We start from the raw sequence: 18,721 nt of genomic DNA, 5'->3' as shown, positions 1-18,721 counted from the left end.
ATGCACCCGCAGCGGCGGGCTCATTCAATAACAATGGGCTGCTGACGCGCCCTATTCCTATCATTACCGCCTCGCCCGACTACTTTTGAAACTTTAAGATTCCTACAGATTTTTGGTCACAAAATGTCGGCATGTATGTTATGACTAAAAACAAAGGTCTTTTTTCTATGAATGTGTTTTTACTTTCTTAAAGTCTTCATGTACCTGAGTTTAATTTCCAGCTTATTGTGTGTAGAAAGTGTTCCTGGAATGGGTAATTCCGCTTGAGCATGAGGCAGCAGAGTCCTGGTTCCTAGCACAGCTCAGTTAAGGTTAACCTCAGTCATCAAGTGAGCTCTCAGCTGAGGTGCACGCATGTGGCGCTGCCGCGCGTTTTCATCCTGCGTGACTTGCACGTTCCTTTGCCCGTATTCCCCATTGTCAGAGATTGGCCTCGCCAGCAGCTTGCCAGCATCCCTCCTCCATTCTGCTGGGTGTTTACTGCCGTGTCCCTTCCTGCCAGACATTGATCCCGGTCCATGTGCCGCAGTGGCCTAACACAAACTTCGTGCCACACTCTGGGACAACCTAGAATACCACGCTTACGCAATACCCATGAACATGCTGCTGCAGGGTCCGCCGCACACTTCACCAGGAGAAAGATATAAATATGTGTTTTAATGCATTACACATCACACTTTCTGAGAAAAATTGGCTAAAAGGCCAGAGCGTTTGCAATTGTTTTGTAGGGTAACTCGAATCTAAAAATCCAATACATGCAAGTCACCAACAGTGCACACGAACATTGATGCTTTCATTAATATAATGCTTTGCTATTAAAAATGCTATGCCACAATAAAAACATGTACAACTGGCTGCACAATGTAGACCAATCTAGACACATAATGACATATCACAGTAAAGCATACCAGGCCACATTTAGACATAACTAGACTGGTTGCACCAAAATGCCAGTCAAAACAATAACACTGATCATGGCTATTTTATCACAGATTTCCAGAAAAATATACAATGCTACAGTAAGAAATGGCTAGACTGGCAGCACACACATGCCAGTCTAGCTAGGTCATTACACTTAGTAGGACTGCTTTATTAGAGATGCCCAGTTAAATAAAGGTCAAGCCAAACTAAAAAATTACTAGACATGCTGCAATAAAATGCCTCTCTAGCCACTAATACCACATAGCGGTGAGCGTTTACTTTCAGGAAATATCTCTGCTCATCGCCGTGCAGATGCAGACTTCAGTCCTTATCTAAATTTGCAATACGACCCGGCAGAGGTTTTCACGGGCATTCCACACACTTCCTAGAGGAGGCGTGTCATACAGCACGTGACTGCATCACGTGACCCGGCTCCACTTTAAAACCCGGAGGCAACCACCCTTGTGGCTGTAAGCCCGGTGGAAAGAAGCCCACTGGCTGTTATACGGCTGTTGTACGCAGTGGACGCAAACCGATAACCTATACGATGAGCCCCCAAACACGTCAAAAGCAGAAAATTCGACTACAGTCTGAGCGGTCAGACCATCCCCTACAGACACTGTCAAGTACCCCTGAGGAAAAAACCTCGATGGCAAATGAAGCAAATGAGGTAAGAAATATCACATTAAATATGTCTACGTTGCCTCAAATGACACAACCGGAAATTACATGTTCTATATCGCCATTATATAGAGTAAGGTCTCTGCTTACCTTGACAGAAAACTTTATCAGTAAGGACAATCTACTTACTCGCTGTCGATTGAAACTGATGCCGAATGCAGCATGTCAACTGACACTTTTATTGCCTTGTGCATCATGTACAACGATGCAAACAAAAAAGAGCTCTCTTAGTGCTGCATACACGAAATATGCTCAGGCACATGAAAGATTAGAAGTTTTGGATGAAACATCACTAGTGGAAAAATGTAATAAATGTGAAATCTTAATAATTCGGCCTTCAGCCCTTTACACTGGTCTTACGACCCGACTCACGGATTTGAGAATGCAGGGTAACGTGATCGAGGCAAATACTTCCTCGTCCCAGTCTCCCTTTGATGTAACGGATTCAGAGTTACTGTCAATCCAAGTGCCTGCAAATACCTTACATGAGACAAATCTCATATTTATGCCTCCCTTAAACCAACCGATTGGGCAGGCAGATAAAAATGACTTACACAATGTATCTCAAACAAATGAAGGAGCAATGACGTCCATGACGTTGGCATCAGCGAAATTTCAAGGTGCCGAATTTAATGTGGCAATGTCACCACAAGCCTCTCTAGGTTTCTCAAAAACCGGAACTGAAAGCCGAAAAGAGAGCTTAATAGAGCGTAATCCGTCACACCCTCGTTTATTTACAACTGCAAATAGTGGCAGAGCAGTATACGGGGTGGGAACAAGGAGTCCATCAAATCATGAAGGATGGAGGGGCACTACAAAGTACAAAAAAGTGGTAAATCTGGTAAGTAAACTATGTTAACAACAAACATAGAGGGAGAATTAAGTAATCGCACTCGTGGCTGATAAATATATTTCAGGTGCACAGGGACTGAAAAGTGTCTCAAGACCACCAGAGACAAGTACACTAATGTAGACAAACAGAACCTGTCATCTGCTGACAGGTGGTCCCTAACGGCACTCCAACAGGGGAAAACAAAACCCCTACAGTATTAGATATAGGTACATTCACTCTAAATAAATATAAATCACAACAAGCATTAGTTGTTCGTGTAAAGTAAATTAATTTATCAAGGTTAATAGACCCTAGGCTTGAACAATATTTCAAATTGGATACGTAACACAAACCCAAACTTAATTTTAAACAATTGAATTTTGCACCAACACCCCTTCTTGCTAACAAGGAGTCCATCTGCAACCTCTACAGCACCTCTACTTAATCTGATAAATATAGGAACAAACCGAATAACAACAGTGGAGACTTCAATTAAAGCTCTTGACCCGGCAGGAAGAGAGGCACGTCTGACAGAGAGGCTAACTGCTGACTACAACTCCATCAAAGAAAAGCTGATACAGAGTTTTGGTAAAAAATCCAACTTTAAGCATACAAATTCTGCACAAAACAGATGTAGCTCTAGTAATATCTGTCATCATTCTAAATTTGGATTTCCTGACCTGAACCTTTCCAACCACAGCTCAGTAATTGACTGCACTACCTCTGGTGACAATAATGTTGTAACAACTGCTGGGATGGAGAGTTTAAATCAAATGAATGAAGACGAGGCAGAAGATGTGTCCCTACAGCAACGAAGGAGGAGGCGAGAGTCTATGGTTAAACAAACACATGAAACCATGCCAAAATCTTCATCTGCAACTTTTGCACAGGAACAATTGAACAAATCAAACCTGTCAGTTGCAGCTGGCATTCAAATTCATAATAATGTATTGGCCGCCACCTCTCTGGCGCTCATTCCTTTCGTAAAATTGTACGAGAGTCTAAATGAGTCCATAAAAGACCAGAGTGTGCAAATTAATCAGCTTATCTCAAAAGTGGACACGATGGAACATATGAACAATGCTCTGCTGCAAAGAATGGACAGAGAGGCAGAGACGTCCTCACAATGGCAATATCGCCTTGGAGATCTCCTAGCAAGCAACCATGCGGATAATTCCACCTTAATGGCTGCAACGCTTGAATGTATGAAATGGGTTAGGCATAATACCCCGGCAAATACAGAACAAATTCCGGAGCATGTAAGTGGATCAGCCACTTCAAATCGAACTACTCTCGCTCCAAAAAGTAAAAACTCCGTACCGGCTTTGGTTCATCTTTCAAAGAACACTCCACAAGTGGGGTTCCCCTGTATCAACGTGAATAATACACGACTTCAGGAAACTCTAGCTCAATCAGAAAAAACCAAATCTAATTCTGTAGCCCCGCTGTTCTGTCCTATTATAAATACTAGTGGGGTTCTCGCAGATAGGGGGACATTAACAACAGCACAAATTCAAGAAACTCAGGCTTCCTCTGGTGATGCAGAAACAACAGATTTGACTCATGCGGTTACAGAGTTTGTAGGTCCATTACAAGCACTGGAGGTTTGTAGTGTGATTGAAAATCAAATTTTACCATCTGCCCCGAGGACTACAAATTCGTTTGACATTTTTAAAGGTGGAGCTAAGAACATTCCAGTTGATAGCTCAAAGGCACCAATATTGTCTGCAAAAAAGGTACGATTGGCTCCAAAAAAGCTATCAAACAATCCGGTAAAAAAACGCAATTCTAATGTCAAACAATTTGTAAGGAACATAGTGATTCCTCCAAAGCTTGCGCTTTTTGAACGTCCTACAAATGAGGTGTCTGCAGTTAATGTCACCACTGTGCAATCAAAAGAATTACGGAGTAAGCCGAATGATGTAAAGCTTGCCTCAATGCAGAAACAAAATCCAAATAAGCGTGCTCGCCTAGACTCTAATTCTGAAAAAACAGCACAAGACGAGGAATCAGTGGATCTATGTGACCTCTCAACTTACTCACTTGATTCGGCTAGTTCTACCTCAACTTTGTCTGGGAAATCAATGAGCAAAAGACGGTCAATTGGACCAAGTGAAGCACACGCTAGAGAACAAATACGTGATGAGGTAAAAGGGCTTAGAAAGGTCACTATGTTTCCCTCAACTTCTGATACGAACTCTTTGGAATTTAATCGGTCTAATACACAGCAGATTCCAATCATAAAAATGGTATCTGAATCACCTCAAAATTTCAATCCTAAAATGACTGCTGCTCAGCGGAACAAACGAACCGCAGTAAGAATGAATGAAAGGGATGGACGTCAATCTAGTTCCAAATACCAAACTTGGAAAATCAGAGTGGAAAATGTGTTGTCTGATGATAAAGATGTTAACTTAAATAGAAGAAATGTTATGAAACTATTTCATATCATCCCTTCTCTACGTACCATCACGACAGAAGACATTCTAATCGTTGAATATATCTCAGAGAAATCCGCTGACAAAGTCTTTTTACATATAAATTCATCAGCAGTAGAAAAAACTCTTTTAGCTGCACGAGATGAATTACTATCCTATGGATTTGAAATACACTCAGAGAGGAATTTATCAAATTATGTGAAAAGTGATGAAATAAAATCAAGAAATGATTATCATCGTGAAAAATCTAGGAATCAATTTTCTTCACGAGAACGTGGAGCTGGAACTAAATCTACCTGGAAAAAACTATGATGAAATCATAAAACGAGCTGCATCACAGAAAAATCAACAAACATAACCATCAGCAAATATGGGCACAGAAAATTGTGGGATCCTCTCTTGGGACACCAGAGGATTCCTTCATCTAGTTAACGATTTCCCCAAGGTCTTAGCAAATAATTTTGTCATCTGTCTTCAAGAAACGTGGCTCCGAGAAGTACCATCTAAAGATGGTTACACAATTGTCTTAAATAAAGCAGGAAAGCATCAGCGTGGGAGACCTTTTTCTGGTTTAATCACAATGGTTAATAATGCTTATGGTTGGGAGGTAATTCAAACTTTTATGCCAAACCTTTTTGTACTTGGATCACTACTGCAGCTGAGTTTGGGGGAAAATAAACTCTCCCCACAACTACTGATTATTAACCTATATTGGAATCCGGCTATGATCTCCTCTGCAAGCTTTATTAAATCAGTGACGGCAATTATCGATCCCTGCTTAACATCAAGCTTGGAGACCATCATAATAATATGTGGAGACTTTAACTTTTCATGGCTCGAAAAATCTTCCAAAAATAGGATTGCATCAACTGTATTACCAACGAGAGGAGATAAATGGTTGCAAGCGATGAAATCCAGAAATTGCGAGATGGTCAATGGTTGTATTCAAGGCGACATTCCCCCAAACTATACTTGGAATAGAGATAAAAGCCGAAAAATATTAGATTACTTTTGGATTTCTGCTTCTTTTTGGTCGAAAGTTACAAAAATGTCCATAAGCAAAACAGCTGTAAGTGATCATAGCATATTTGAGCTATTCTGTATACTAGAACAGCGCATAACACCAGCGCAGTATGGCTTACCATTGGAGGTGAATGAGGGTCTGAACAGGCTGCGAATCAAAGACTATCACATCTGTCAGCTGAGAGATGGTCTTAAGGATGACATAATAACTACTTCTTATAGAATAAATTATGCTCCTCTGTTAATTCAATTTGGCACTGCAACAAAACATACCCACAAACCTCTTCAAATTAAAAAAAAATATATATACAGTGCACAGGTAAACCAGCAAAAGAAACAAATGATCAAAAGCATCAGACAAATTAACAAGAAAGGAAATAATTCTAATCAGAAAAAAGAGGAAATTCAAAATTGTAAAACCAAATACCGAAATTGGTTAAAATCTTTCAAGATAATTAGAGAGCAAGAACGAGCTGAAACAATGTTAGGTCTAATTATTCAGCGAAACTCGCGAGATATCTGGAAGATTTTAAATAACAATCATACCCAGGAATCTGGTTTAATCAATGGAATATCGAAGCTAACTTGGGAACAACACTTTAGGGAAGTTTTTAAAAACACCTCAGCTCCGAGCTTCCAAGAACAACTGACTCCACCGGCCACATGGGATGTATGTGAATCTAGAGCAAAATGTCACGACTCGCTCCCTTCGCTCCCGTTCCCACCATTTGGGGGCATGATTTGGGGTTCATTCCCTACTGGACTTTTCCTCCGAACTTTATGCTACAGTGCTGTGATGATTTGGGAGCGCTAAATCCCTATTTTCCCAGCTACTTCCCTTCCGGATCCATTCCAGGTTTTTGGCAGCCAGCATGCTTCTTTAACCAAATGACTATGCTTCCCAGAATGCCTGGCCCACTGCTCCACCTCCACCCTTGCAACACAAGGTTGGGTGGAGGATAGGTAACAGCTGTGGCGGCAGGTGCAGCTATCAGCACACCCGAGGCGTGTGCTCGTTAAGCAGCTTTAAAAGCCTCAGTCTTACTTCAGTCCAGCGCTGGTCATCGTTTGCAGTGTTCCTGTTTTTTGACTAGTCCCTGGTTCCTGGTTCCTTGCCTTTGTACCTACTTCCTTGTTCCTGTTTTCTTGTTTCCTCCGCCCTGAATTTCGGATTCATGCGCTAATTGATTTCTGCTCCCTTGATTTCCCTTTTTGTCTTCCTCTGTTTGCAGGCAGCAATTCTCAGTGCTTTTCCCTTTTAGATGCAGCCCAGTTTGTCTGTGTTCTATATTTCTTTGACTCTGTCCTTTGCTGCTGTTACCCATTTGCCTTAGCCTTCCTCTTAGTTTAGTTTCCTGTCTTTTCCTTGGAGGGGTAGGGAGAAGTTTGCATAGGTTATTTCGTTTTTCCCTGCTCCTGATCCTTACTTTCTAGAGGATCCATTCCATGTTTTCCACTGCACTTCTGCATTTATTTTCCCTTTGATTATTAGGTGTGGTGTGCGGTAGTAGCTAGCTCCTGTGTGAATGCTTATGTTTTCCTCACTATTTTGTAAACACTATTCCCACTTAGGTATTTAGTTTTCCTTCCATTGCTGTTCTAGCCTTTCGGGGTCCCAGTTTCTTCAACAGGATTCGTGGGCTAGCTGACATTCAAGAGGTTTATCTCGTCCTCGTGAGTACAGTTCTTAAGTTCCCTTCTGTAATACCATCAAGAGTGTTAGTACACAGATCCTGTCATTGCTTGCCCTCCACGTGGGTTTAGCGCTGTCAGTACCTGTAACAGCAATTGGGGGTAAGGCGCTTGCCGACTTTCCTCGCGGTCAGGTGCTTACCCCACATCCCTTTTCATATATTGGTTTTGATGTCACACTCTATTTGCACTCCTGGGTTCTAGCATACCTGAGTCGTAGTTCCTGGGTGCACATTTCCCTTGCCATATTCGCTGCCTTTGTACTCGCCTGACTAATCCTGACACAAAAATCATCACTCAAATAACACAATTGAAGAATTCCCGTGCAGCAGGCCCTGATGGGTTAACAAATGTTCTCTTAAAAGAGAAAAAGGAACTTTGGGCCGACTTTATTGTAGACCTATTTGAAGTAATTTCAGCAGCCAAGATGATACCGAGTTCATGGAGGACTGCAATTATTGTGCCAATATTCAAGAAGGGCAATAGAGATAATCCGGCCAACTATCGCCCAATTGCCCTCTTGGATATAATAGGCAAAATCTTTGCTACATGTTTACAACAAAAACTCTCCAAATGGGCTTCTTTCAACAATCTATTGGATAAGCGACAAACAGGCTTCACAAAAGATGTTGGAACAGAAATTAATCTTTTCATTGTAAACATACTCAAGCTTGAAGCAATGAAAAATAAGGGAAAAATTTTTGTAGCATTTATAGACATGCGGCAGGCCTTTGACCAAATCAATCGTACAAATCTATGGAAAAAATTAACATCATGGTCATGTCCTCCAAATATTCTTCATCCACTTATGGCCCTACACACAGGAACCTCAATAAAAGTCTGCATTGATAACAAAGGTACTTTGACGAAAGAAATTCCAACCACCCAAGGAGTGAAACAGGGCTGCCCCTTGGCAGCCCTATTATTTAAGTTATATATTGCTGACTTACCGGAGGCGTTTGCGAGCATTCGATGCTTTCCCCCTAAAGTAAACAACCAACCAATTAGCTATGCGACATATGCCGACGACATTGTATTATTCGATCAAACTAAAATTGGACTACAACGTCTAATACAAGCGTTGGTTTTGTATCTGCAAACGAATGGTTTGGAAATAAACGCTGGGAAATCAAAGATCATGTCTTTCGGGTCATCACAGAAAAGATTGGCTGAGAATTTCAGTTGGTACGCATCAGGAGAAAAGATTGAGATTGTACAAACTGTACGATATCTAGGGATACAAATAAACAAATCAATCAGAGAACAAGAGTGGATTTTAGATCTGAAGCATCGTATGACTGCTTTCACCCTTCAGGGAAAACGCCTGCACAATGATTTTGGCAAATTTACCTTGATTCCGGTCATGACCTTCTATCGACAAAAAGTCATTCCTACCTTGACCTACGGGGCAGAGGCAGGATTAAACATCGATAATCGTATTTGGGCAGTTCTGGAAGGCCAATTTTGGAGAGGAGTTTTAGCCCTTCCAACTTTTGTGTCCATCGTAGCAATAAAACATGAACTAGGCCTTGATCCATTAGATGGCCTGATCCTATGGAAGTCAATTGTCTTGTTACGAAAAATGAACTTAAACATAGTTGCTCCAGCTTATGAGATCTTAAAAGAATTGGAGGCCACATATTATTCTGGAATGATACATATATGGGCTATGAAAATCAGAAAGTCACTAGCGGCCATGGACATTGCTTGGGAGATTGTATGTAATACACCACAGATTGCCAAAAGAAAACTGAGATCCTGGTATTGGATAAAAAATGAAGAACTACGTGAAGCAATGCCATCTTCACTTAACTTAGGCTTGACTTGTAATACTCTAGACAAGATACCCAAATATTTAACAAGATTTCCATCAAGATACCATCGTAACAAATTTTTAAGATTTCGGCTGAATATATATAAAACCAAAGAGATGATGTACCTGAGACATTATAAAGAAATAGATGATAATAAATGTAGGTTCTGTAAAAACGAAGCAGAATCACTCAAACATCTAGTCTCTGAATGTGGCCATATGGCGACTCAGCGGGCATTTTTCTTTCCTCATTTAACATCAACCTTTCAACAAACTGAACATTTGTGGTGTATGTTGGTAGCCGGAAATAATGTTAAATCAATCTGTGCCTTGGTAGACTTTCTTGATAACATCTTGGAGAAAGCCCTATGTTAAAAACAAGCCTCCTACCTGAAAGAGCAGTAGGGGAATGATGAACTTACACGACAGCGGATAGATGATAAGGAAAGAAGATGAAGTTATTGTCTTAATTCTTGTAATTAAAGTTGTGTAAATAACTAATTGTTACAAGTAAAATAAAAAAAAAATAAAAAAAAATACCACATAGCAAGCCTGCTTAGCCTGTACATGGATGACCATTAGAATGTTTTCCACAATACCCATCCCATCCCCACATCCCGCCACACATCCCCTGTCCCTTTCACCCCCTGACTCAACCCCAAATATCTGCTTCTCACCCCAGAATTACCACCACGTCCCTCTTCCTTGTCCCAATGCTTACGTATGAGGCTCCTTGCCTCAAGGGTAAGTACTGCGATGAGGAAGAGTGGGACTAGGAGTAAAGAAGATTATAGGTAACTAAGCTAGGCATTACCTCCATGTCCCTCTAACTGATCCCAGTACTTGTGTACAAATCAAAGTGCCTCATACACAAGTACTGGGAGGAGTAAGAATAGGGCCATGAGTAATGAAGATTAGTAATAAGTAACCAAGGGATTAAACAGAAATGGTGGCGCAACACCATTGAGCTGGCTGGGCTTCAAAAATCCCCCTCCACCATCCCCCTTGACATGTTGGTCTATGTTGACTCAACCTGGCTGAACTACAGAGCTATTGCCGGAAAGAACAGGACACAGATGTAAAACGGCACCTGGTTTTCGCTGTTAATAAAGGGCCAGCAATTACTAATGTAAAGCTTTTCACTATTAGTACCTGCTGTCATGACCCATAGGACTTGCCCTTTCTGGACTTCCTGGTCCTTATCGCGACGGGGCTTGTATTCCTTGTCACTGCCAACATGGCCGCGCCAAGAGACCTGCCTCGCACCAGCCTTCGCGTCGCACACGGCACGTTCTATAAATAGGCCACGCCCCCGCGTGTCTCAACGCTATCATTAGGTAGTGCCTTGACATGTGTGTGCTGTTCGGCGAATCCACTTTTCCTAGTTCCTGGTTCCTCCTTCCCTCCTTTCATCCCTTCCCTAAAAACTGGTCCCGGAATCCTCATTCCAAGCGACCGCTACCCTTTTCCTGGACATCCTGGAACAGCGGCCTTCCCGGAACTCTGAACGCGCTCTGCAACCAGACGAGACTCGAGCGAGCCTATACAAGACCCGATCCGTCCACAAGAGGACTCCTCCCGCGGAACAGAGCAAGAAGCGATCCCAGGTGAGACGGGGGGAGATTTACGACACCTGCATTCAAAGGCATCATTTTTTAGGCAATTGAGATCTTGATGTGGGTTTAGTACATGCATGCCAGGGAATTGATTGGAAGGGTAGAGAGGGGACAGGAGACAGCTTATTCTCACAGAAGTCCATAGGTGGGTGCTTTCAGACTTAAAGGAGAGAGTTAATTGCTTGCAACATTGAAGCTGCACTAGAATAGTCTCATTAGATGCCCCACATAGGTTTTCCCCTCCCCCACTGCGCGTGAAGTTGGCACCTCTCACAACATTTGAAGGGTTAGCACCCCCCCAAAATGTAGGTTTCGTTGTGCCTCTGAACACAAGCACACACTCCATTCAATATATACACACACCCAGCCACCCATACTTTTCAGTGTGCACCCATTCACCATACACTCACACAGGCAGCCACCTATACGTTTCAGTGTGCACCCATTCACCATACACTCACACAGGCAGCCACCTATACGTTTCAGTGTGCACCCATTCACCATACACTCACACAGGCAGCCACCTATACATTTCAGTGTGCACCCATTCACCATACACTCACACAGGCAGCCACCTATACGTTTCATTGTGCACCCATTCACCATACACTCACACAGGCAGCCACCTATATGTTTCATTGTGCACCCATTCACAATACACTCACACAGGCAGCCACCTATACGTTTCAGTGTGCACCCATTCACCATACACTCACACAGGCAGCCACCTATACGTTTCATTGTGCACCCATTCACCATACACTCACACAGGCAGCCACCTATACGTTTCAGTGTGCACCCATTCACCATACACTCACACAGGCAGCCACCTATACGTTTCAGTGTGCACCCATTCACCATACACTCACACAGGCAGCCACCTATACATTTCAGTGTGCACCCTTTCACCATACACGTCATGGGATTTAGGGGAGCCGTATTACTTAAAAAAGAAATTGTTTCTTTTTGAATTCACTCAAGACATTATTTTTCCGTTAAGGACCGAACCATAATAGAAAAAATGTCTTTATGAAGGCAGAGTGTCTTCAAAAAAGAAACGATGGGGGCCCCCGCCCAGGACATGTGGTGGTGAAGCCCCTGCACTGCGGGAGGTGCAAGGACCCCATTATGCCAGTTGTCCCTCACTCGCACCAAAGTTACCTCTTCGTGGAGTTGCTGGTTCTCCTCCCGGTAGGCCTTCTGAGGAACATGTCCAGACTCCGAAGACCAACGCTGGCAGTGTGCAGTAGCACTGGCCAGTGGAGTGTCTACGAGTGTGAAAATGAGGACATTCCTGTTTGTTGAGCTTCTGCCTGGCATCATCTTCCTATGGAGCCGTAGTGCCCCCTGAGGGCACCCTCATGGTGAGTGCTAGTGCATCACTTTTTCTGAGTCCACCAGCTACTGCCTGGAAGTTCTGTCCTACCTAAACGTCACTCACTACCTTGTGGGCTGGGGTGTGATGGGGTCAGAATCCCATGTTCCTTGCTTCCAATTTGGCCTGGTGAGGCAAGATATGACCGGTTGGGGGTCAGTGATTTGCAAAAGAACACCTATGCTTTCAAGAGAGATGGATTCCTTAGAGATTAAAGAAACAGCCCTACAAAGGTAATCACAGGTGCCCGCCGGGTAGCTTGGATGCCCAAAATGCCCAGTATCCCCCAGGTTATTCCTGAGGTGTACCATGACTGCCAAGACTGCCCACGAATATCACGCACGACCTTGCCTTGGGCAGTGAATCAAAGGAGGCCGACCGAGACTGGTAGACACTGCTTCTCATCCTTGGCTCAAAGAGAATAATCGCATTGTAGGGAAAATGGGGCTCCAGATTTGCAGGGGCAGAATGTTAGGAAACTCAGCACCCCATTTTCCCTACAGCACCTCGCAAGTGCTAAAAATGATTGCCCCATCTCCTGGTTAACCCATAGGTAGAACTGAAAGCCACCTCTTATGGCCTCAAAGCCACCCAAGGGTGTGCATCTGACAGCTGGACCCACTTTAAGGAAATTACTCCATTTCTTTGAAGCAATCGTATGCCCAGCGCTGACTTACCAGGAAAGGCTTCTCCCTGTCCAGCGGCATTCAAACCCGGGGTGCAGCTTACTCTGCAGTGCTTGGTGGTGGGCAGGATGGTGGGCTACAAGAACAGTGCGACAAGTCAGGAACTGGGATCCTTTTTATATCCTACAAGAATGTCTGTACCTTCTTATCGTTTATAATGTCACTCTACCTGTACACTCACACCAGAGAAAATACAACCTGCTGGCGGAAAAAGAGGGAAAAACCCAAGAAACTCTTGCCAGGATAACATATTTCTGCAAAAATAGGTGTGCCAGAAAAGAACTCTGCTGCCCAAGAACGTATTGGATGAGAAAGTTACACGTAGACGCTTAAAAGGGGGCATAGTGTCATCCCTGAGGTCCTCACATACAGTAAAAACCTGCATGGCTGGTGGGTGCGGCCTTATACAGGGAAGGCCTACTCCACAGGGGATGCCCAGCCATTGGCCCCAGTCCAGTCCTTCCGTCCTCCTTCACACGGGGTCTGCTGGGCTCAGCGCCAGGGAACCAAGGTTGGAGAGACACTTGGGTACATTTAGAAAATAGTGCTACTCTATCGTTAGGCAGTGCACCTGGCAGGCCTAAGACTGGCACAACATGGGTATAAAGGTGATGCTAACCCACACACACAGTTTGCTCATCCCAATCACGTCTCTCGACTTCCAAGGCTTCGCCCTCGCTTTTAAACTATAATCTATCCCTCCCCGTTCCTTGCATTAAAAATCATGCCATTGTGAGAATAAAGTTGGGATGACCATGCTCTTAGATCTTTTATGGTCGGTGGTGGACTGGTAGCTTTGAATTCAGGGTCTTAGGACTGGGCAGAGAGAGGGGCCGTAACTGATTGTTGGCTGGGTGGAGTCGGGGGCCTGCTTTAGCCCGTCGGTGATAACACGTACACCAAAGCGCCCAGTACAGTCTTGTGGCCTTGCAGGGCACATTCCTTCTTGGAGCAAAATATTGGCAACACTTTTGGAAGAAAGGGGGGTTCTGTGAAAGTTTAGCAGCAGCGTGGGCCTCTGGTCAGCGCGTGGGCCTCTGGTCAGCGCGTGTGTGATATTCCTCCACATGGACCGCCTCGCGCTAAGTCATCGATCACTCAATCATTCACACAATGATTAGGCCGACACGGAGCTGGGGTGCAACACGTCTTTACTGCATCACAGTCAGACTCTAAACTGCCCTTGGGCGGTAACCCCGCCCCTTACCACACGTGGGTCGCAGCCCACCAATGAACAGAAATAGACAGAGGACACGGCCTCTAATAGCAGACAAGGGTGGCGACACCACACCCTCCCGTAACTAAACTTTATGTCCTGCCCTCAGCTCATTTCTTCAATGAGGCGATGGGGTTTCTTTCTCGTTCTCGTTTGTCGACACTCTGCTTGGACCGGCGGGTCTGTCCAGGTCTCTGGTGCCATGTCTCCTTCAGAGTCTTCTCTGTCTCCTTCATAAGGAGCATCCCATTGAGTGAAATCGTCACTCCGGTTTGCGTCGCCCATGACTGGGGCTCCCGGCATCCGTCTAAAGAGAGATGAGTTTCTCGTTATGGACCTACGGTCTCCCTCCGCAGTGATGAGTGATCCTTTCCTTTTGACGATGATTAGTGGTTCCTCGCTGAACGGGGCTATGTTTTTCCGATGCTGAGGTTGGCGGACCACCACCAGGTCTCCTGGTGCTAAGTCGTTCGCTTTGGCTCGTCGGGTGGTATCCGCGGTCCTTTTCATGTTCTCCTTCATGTGTTTGTCTTTCTTTCTCATTTCTGTGTCCTTGTCATATTTATCTTCGTCAACTGCCACATGTGGTATTCGTGTTCTAATCGCTCGCCCAAAAATAGCTTCCGATGGTGTCTTCCCAGTGGTGCTGTGTGGCGTGTTTCTGTAGTCTCGCATGAGTTGGTATAGCAGCTTCTCGACTGGCTCTCCAGTGATGCGCGCAATTTGTGTGGTGCGCTTAATGTTGCTCATAAATCTTTATACTGTACCATTTGCTTGTGGCCACAGAGGTGTCACTTTTCGGTGCCGAAAACCCATGTATTCTGCAAATCTTTGGAAGTCTTACCCCGTGAATGGAGGTCCATTGTCGGATTTTACTACCTTGGGTACTTCGTAGGTAGCGAACATCCGATCTAGGGCGGGTATGGTGTGATGTGCTGATGTGGACGGGACTATCTGTAGATCGGGGTATCTTGAGTATTCGTCCACTACCACCAGAATGCATTCTCCCCCTTCCATGGGCTCAAAATGATCGACAGCTATTTCATCCCATGTTCCTTCAGGCAGTGCGGTCATGTTCAGGGGTTCAGGGGATGTGTGTGGCTTTACAAGCGCTCAGGTAGGGCAGTCTTGCAGTAGTTCTTCCACTGAGGTGTCTAGTTGCGGAAACCATAATTTCTGCCTTAGCATTCTTTTGGTAGATACGATCCCTCGGGGTCCTTCATCGGGGGCGAGTTCTAGTACCTTCTGCCGCAGGCTGCGTGGAATTACGAGCTTGGTACCCTTTAGCAGCAACCCTTCGTCTGATTTTGCGAGTTCCTCCTTCACGGCTAGAAAGCATGTGATGTCATGTTTCACATCCTCATTCATTGTCTCTCGAATCTGTTTGGCATGTTTCCATCGCCCTGTTTCTAGGCATCGTAGAATTACTTGTATCCCTTGGTCAGAGTTCGACTCACGAGTTATGTGATCCATGTCGAGTCCTTGTGGCGTGTTGCCGTGGATGACATATCTTATGTACTGGTCGGCTATGGAGTGTTCTGGTCCGCATGTGTCCTTTGGGTGTCTCGAGAGAAAGTCTGCCGGGTTCTGCTCTTTCCCTGGTCTGTGTGTGATGGTAAATTGATAGTCTTGTAGTCGAAGTGCCCATCGAGCTATCCTGGGCGGCATTTTTGCTTGAGGGTTGCCATATATGAAGATGAGGGCCTGGTGGTCCGTTACAACTACAAAAGGCTTTCCATACAGGAACAAGTGAAAATGTTCGCAGGCCCAGACCACAGCCAAATCTTCCTTCTCTGCCTGAGAGTAGGCTTCGACTGGCATAGGATATTATGTGCTTTCCGCTTTCCTCTCTGTCGTCCAGTTGTGTTAGAATGGCGCCTAGGCCAACTGGACTGGCATCAACGATGAGTTCTGTGGTCTTCTTGGGGTCAAAGTATGCCATATTTCGGGCGTCGGAGATGCGGTCCTTGATGATGGTCCTTGATGATTTGAAACGCCTCTTGGCATTGAGGTGACCAGACAAATTCTGTATTGAGCTTGGTGAGTGCTCGGAGAGGTTCGCTGATGGAGGCGAAATCTCTTATATATCTGGTGCAGTAACTTGCAAGTCCCAAGAATGATCTGAGGTCCGAGGTGGTAGTGGGCGGCTTGGCTTCTCGGAGCACACTGACTTTCTCTGGGTCTGGTGTCATGCCCTTCTCCGAAAATATGTGTCCAAAGAAACAGAGTGTTTTCTTGCGAAATTTAAATTTCTCCTTGTTTAATGTGAGCCGTGCATCTTCTAAGGCCATGCACACTCTCATTAGCGTGTCATCGTGTTGCTCTTGATTTTGGCCGAAGACCAGGATGTCATCACTGTAGTTCAAACAGTTTGGCACGTGCTTGATGACATTGTGAATCTCTGCTTGAAAAATTTCAGCCGCGGACGACACCCCAAAACGTAGTCGCTTGTAATGGAAAAGTCCCAGGCGGGTAGCAAACATTGTTATATAGCGGGAGCTCTTGCAGAGTTCCAGCTGGTGATACCCTTTGTTTAGGTCCAGTTTTGAGAACACGGTTGCCCCATTCAAGAGATGCACCATGTTTGTTATTCGAGGGGCTTGGTGGCGTTCCCTTAGAATGGCCTCATTTGGTCTCCTCATATCTATACATATTCTGATGTCTTGGGAGTCTCTTTTTGGCACCGGCACGATGGGAGAGACCCATGGGGTGGGGCCTTTCGCTGGCTCAATGATTTCTGCCTCCAGCAATTTGGTCAGTTCTTTTTCAATTTGTTTTTGAATGTTGATGGGGATTCCCCGGTAATGTTGGGCTACGGGTGGGACACTGGTGTCGATGTGGAGCTCGATCTGTCTGTCCTTTAATTTGCCAAGGCCTTTGAATAGTGATGGAAAGACTTGGTCTATGCTTGCTGTGGGGTCTAGATATTTGTGTACCATGAGGCGATACAATATGTGGATGAGTCCCATCTCTATGGCTGCTTGATAGCTCAGTATGCATCCGCTCTCAGTGGCCGCTTCCAGCACGTGCATGGGGATATTTTTTTTATGTTCTTTATATCGACACAATGCTATGAAGAATCCTTTGCATGCCAAGGGGGTCTTTGAGCCGTATGGATAAATAAGTGTTCGAGCTGGTTGCAGGCGAGGGGCGTTTGGCATGCTTTCATAGACTTTTTCACTGATTACATTCACGGTCGCCCCTGGGTCAATTAAAAATTCAACCGCGGTCTGGTTCACTTGTATTCTGAGTATCGGGCTATGTTCTTTTGCCGTACTATTTCCTAGTGCGTATAGATATCCCTTTTTCCGCTGCGTTTCCGGTTGTCTTTCTGGTCGATGGGCCCTCTCATCTGATGATGCGCTTGACACACTGTCAGACTGTGACTGCTCAATGAGGCACCGTACATATCTTCGGGGTCTTCTCCTGGTTATTTAGGGTAGGGTCTTGTTCTCCCTCCAGTCTCTTCTGTCTTGCCTTCTTTCTGGTTGTTCGTCGTGGTGTTTGTGGCGCCCTTTTTCATGGGGCTGGTATGCTCCCCGGTGGTAGTGGGGTGTCAGCTGGTTTTGTTCCGGTTCTGTTATGGGTTTGTTGCTTCTTCCCGCCCCTCTCATTTTGCTGCAGAATATTAAACACACGGCCTTGTAATGGTTTTCCCCGCCACACGCGGAGCAGTTCTGACCCATTGCAGGGCACGTTCTTTCGTGGGGGTATTCATGTCCACACCGGTAACAGAAAGGGTCACTGTTTCTTGCCGTCCTCTGTAGCTTGTTGAGGCTCTCGTGTTTTCCGTGGGTGATCTTTATGTCGTCCAAGCCTTCAACTTGTGCGGCGAGAGCAGCGTCAGATCCCGTCAGGCGTAGGATTTCTTCTAGGCTGCGCGGCTATTGCAGCATTCGTTTGCGGAAGTCAGTGCTTTCGCACCCCACTATTATTTGTGACCTGAGGGCCTCCTCGTTGGAGTAGTTGTTGAAATCACAGTGTTTCATTTTTGCTCGAAGTCTCATGACAAATGCATCTATGGTTTCACATTTGTTCTGTTTGGTAGTGTGGAATATGTGTCGTTCATAGTCCACATTTGTGTGGGGTGTGAAGTATTCTGTGAGCGTTGTCTTCAGCTTAGTGTATGTGTCAATGTTTCCTTCCGGTATTTCTTCAAGGATGTCTCGCACGTTCGGTCCCACAGCATGGTTTAACAGGTTGAGCTTCTGTTCATCCTCTAATGTACCTGCCGCTTTTAAACACACTTCGAAGTCCCTCAGCCACCTCTTCCACCTTGATCCAAGGGTGCCGGTGTCAGTGAGGTTGAAATTTGCTGGCAGCTGTGTAGGTAGGCTGTCTGTCATTTTCTGGTGTCCTGTTCTGGCAGGAGTCACAGGAACTGTTAATGATTCTCCTTCTGAGCGGCTCATGAAGTGACGTTGCACT

At 44.9% G+C, this 18,721-nt stretch overlaps 1 protein-coding gene across 3 annotated transcripts in view; it reads left to right on the top strand.

Annotated features, from left to right (window-relative positions):
• The window catches only part of LOC138570308 (cytosolic phospholipase A2 gamma-like), a 642,279-nt gene that overhangs the window by 281,852 nt on the left and 341,706 nt on the right, over window positions 1-18,721 (top strand). The window lies entirely within an intron of this gene.

This window comes from Ambystoma mexicanum, chromosome 2q (genome assembly GCF_040938575.1).
Source record: "Ambystoma mexicanum isolate Mex_15411 chromosome 2q, UKY_AmexF1_1, whole genome shotgun sequence".
In the NCBI taxonomy this organism is placed as follows: domain Eukaryota; kingdom Metazoa; phylum Chordata; class Amphibia; order Caudata; family Ambystomatidae; genus Ambystoma; species Ambystoma mexicanum.
This window is presented reverse-complemented; position numbering and strand designations above follow the sequence as displayed.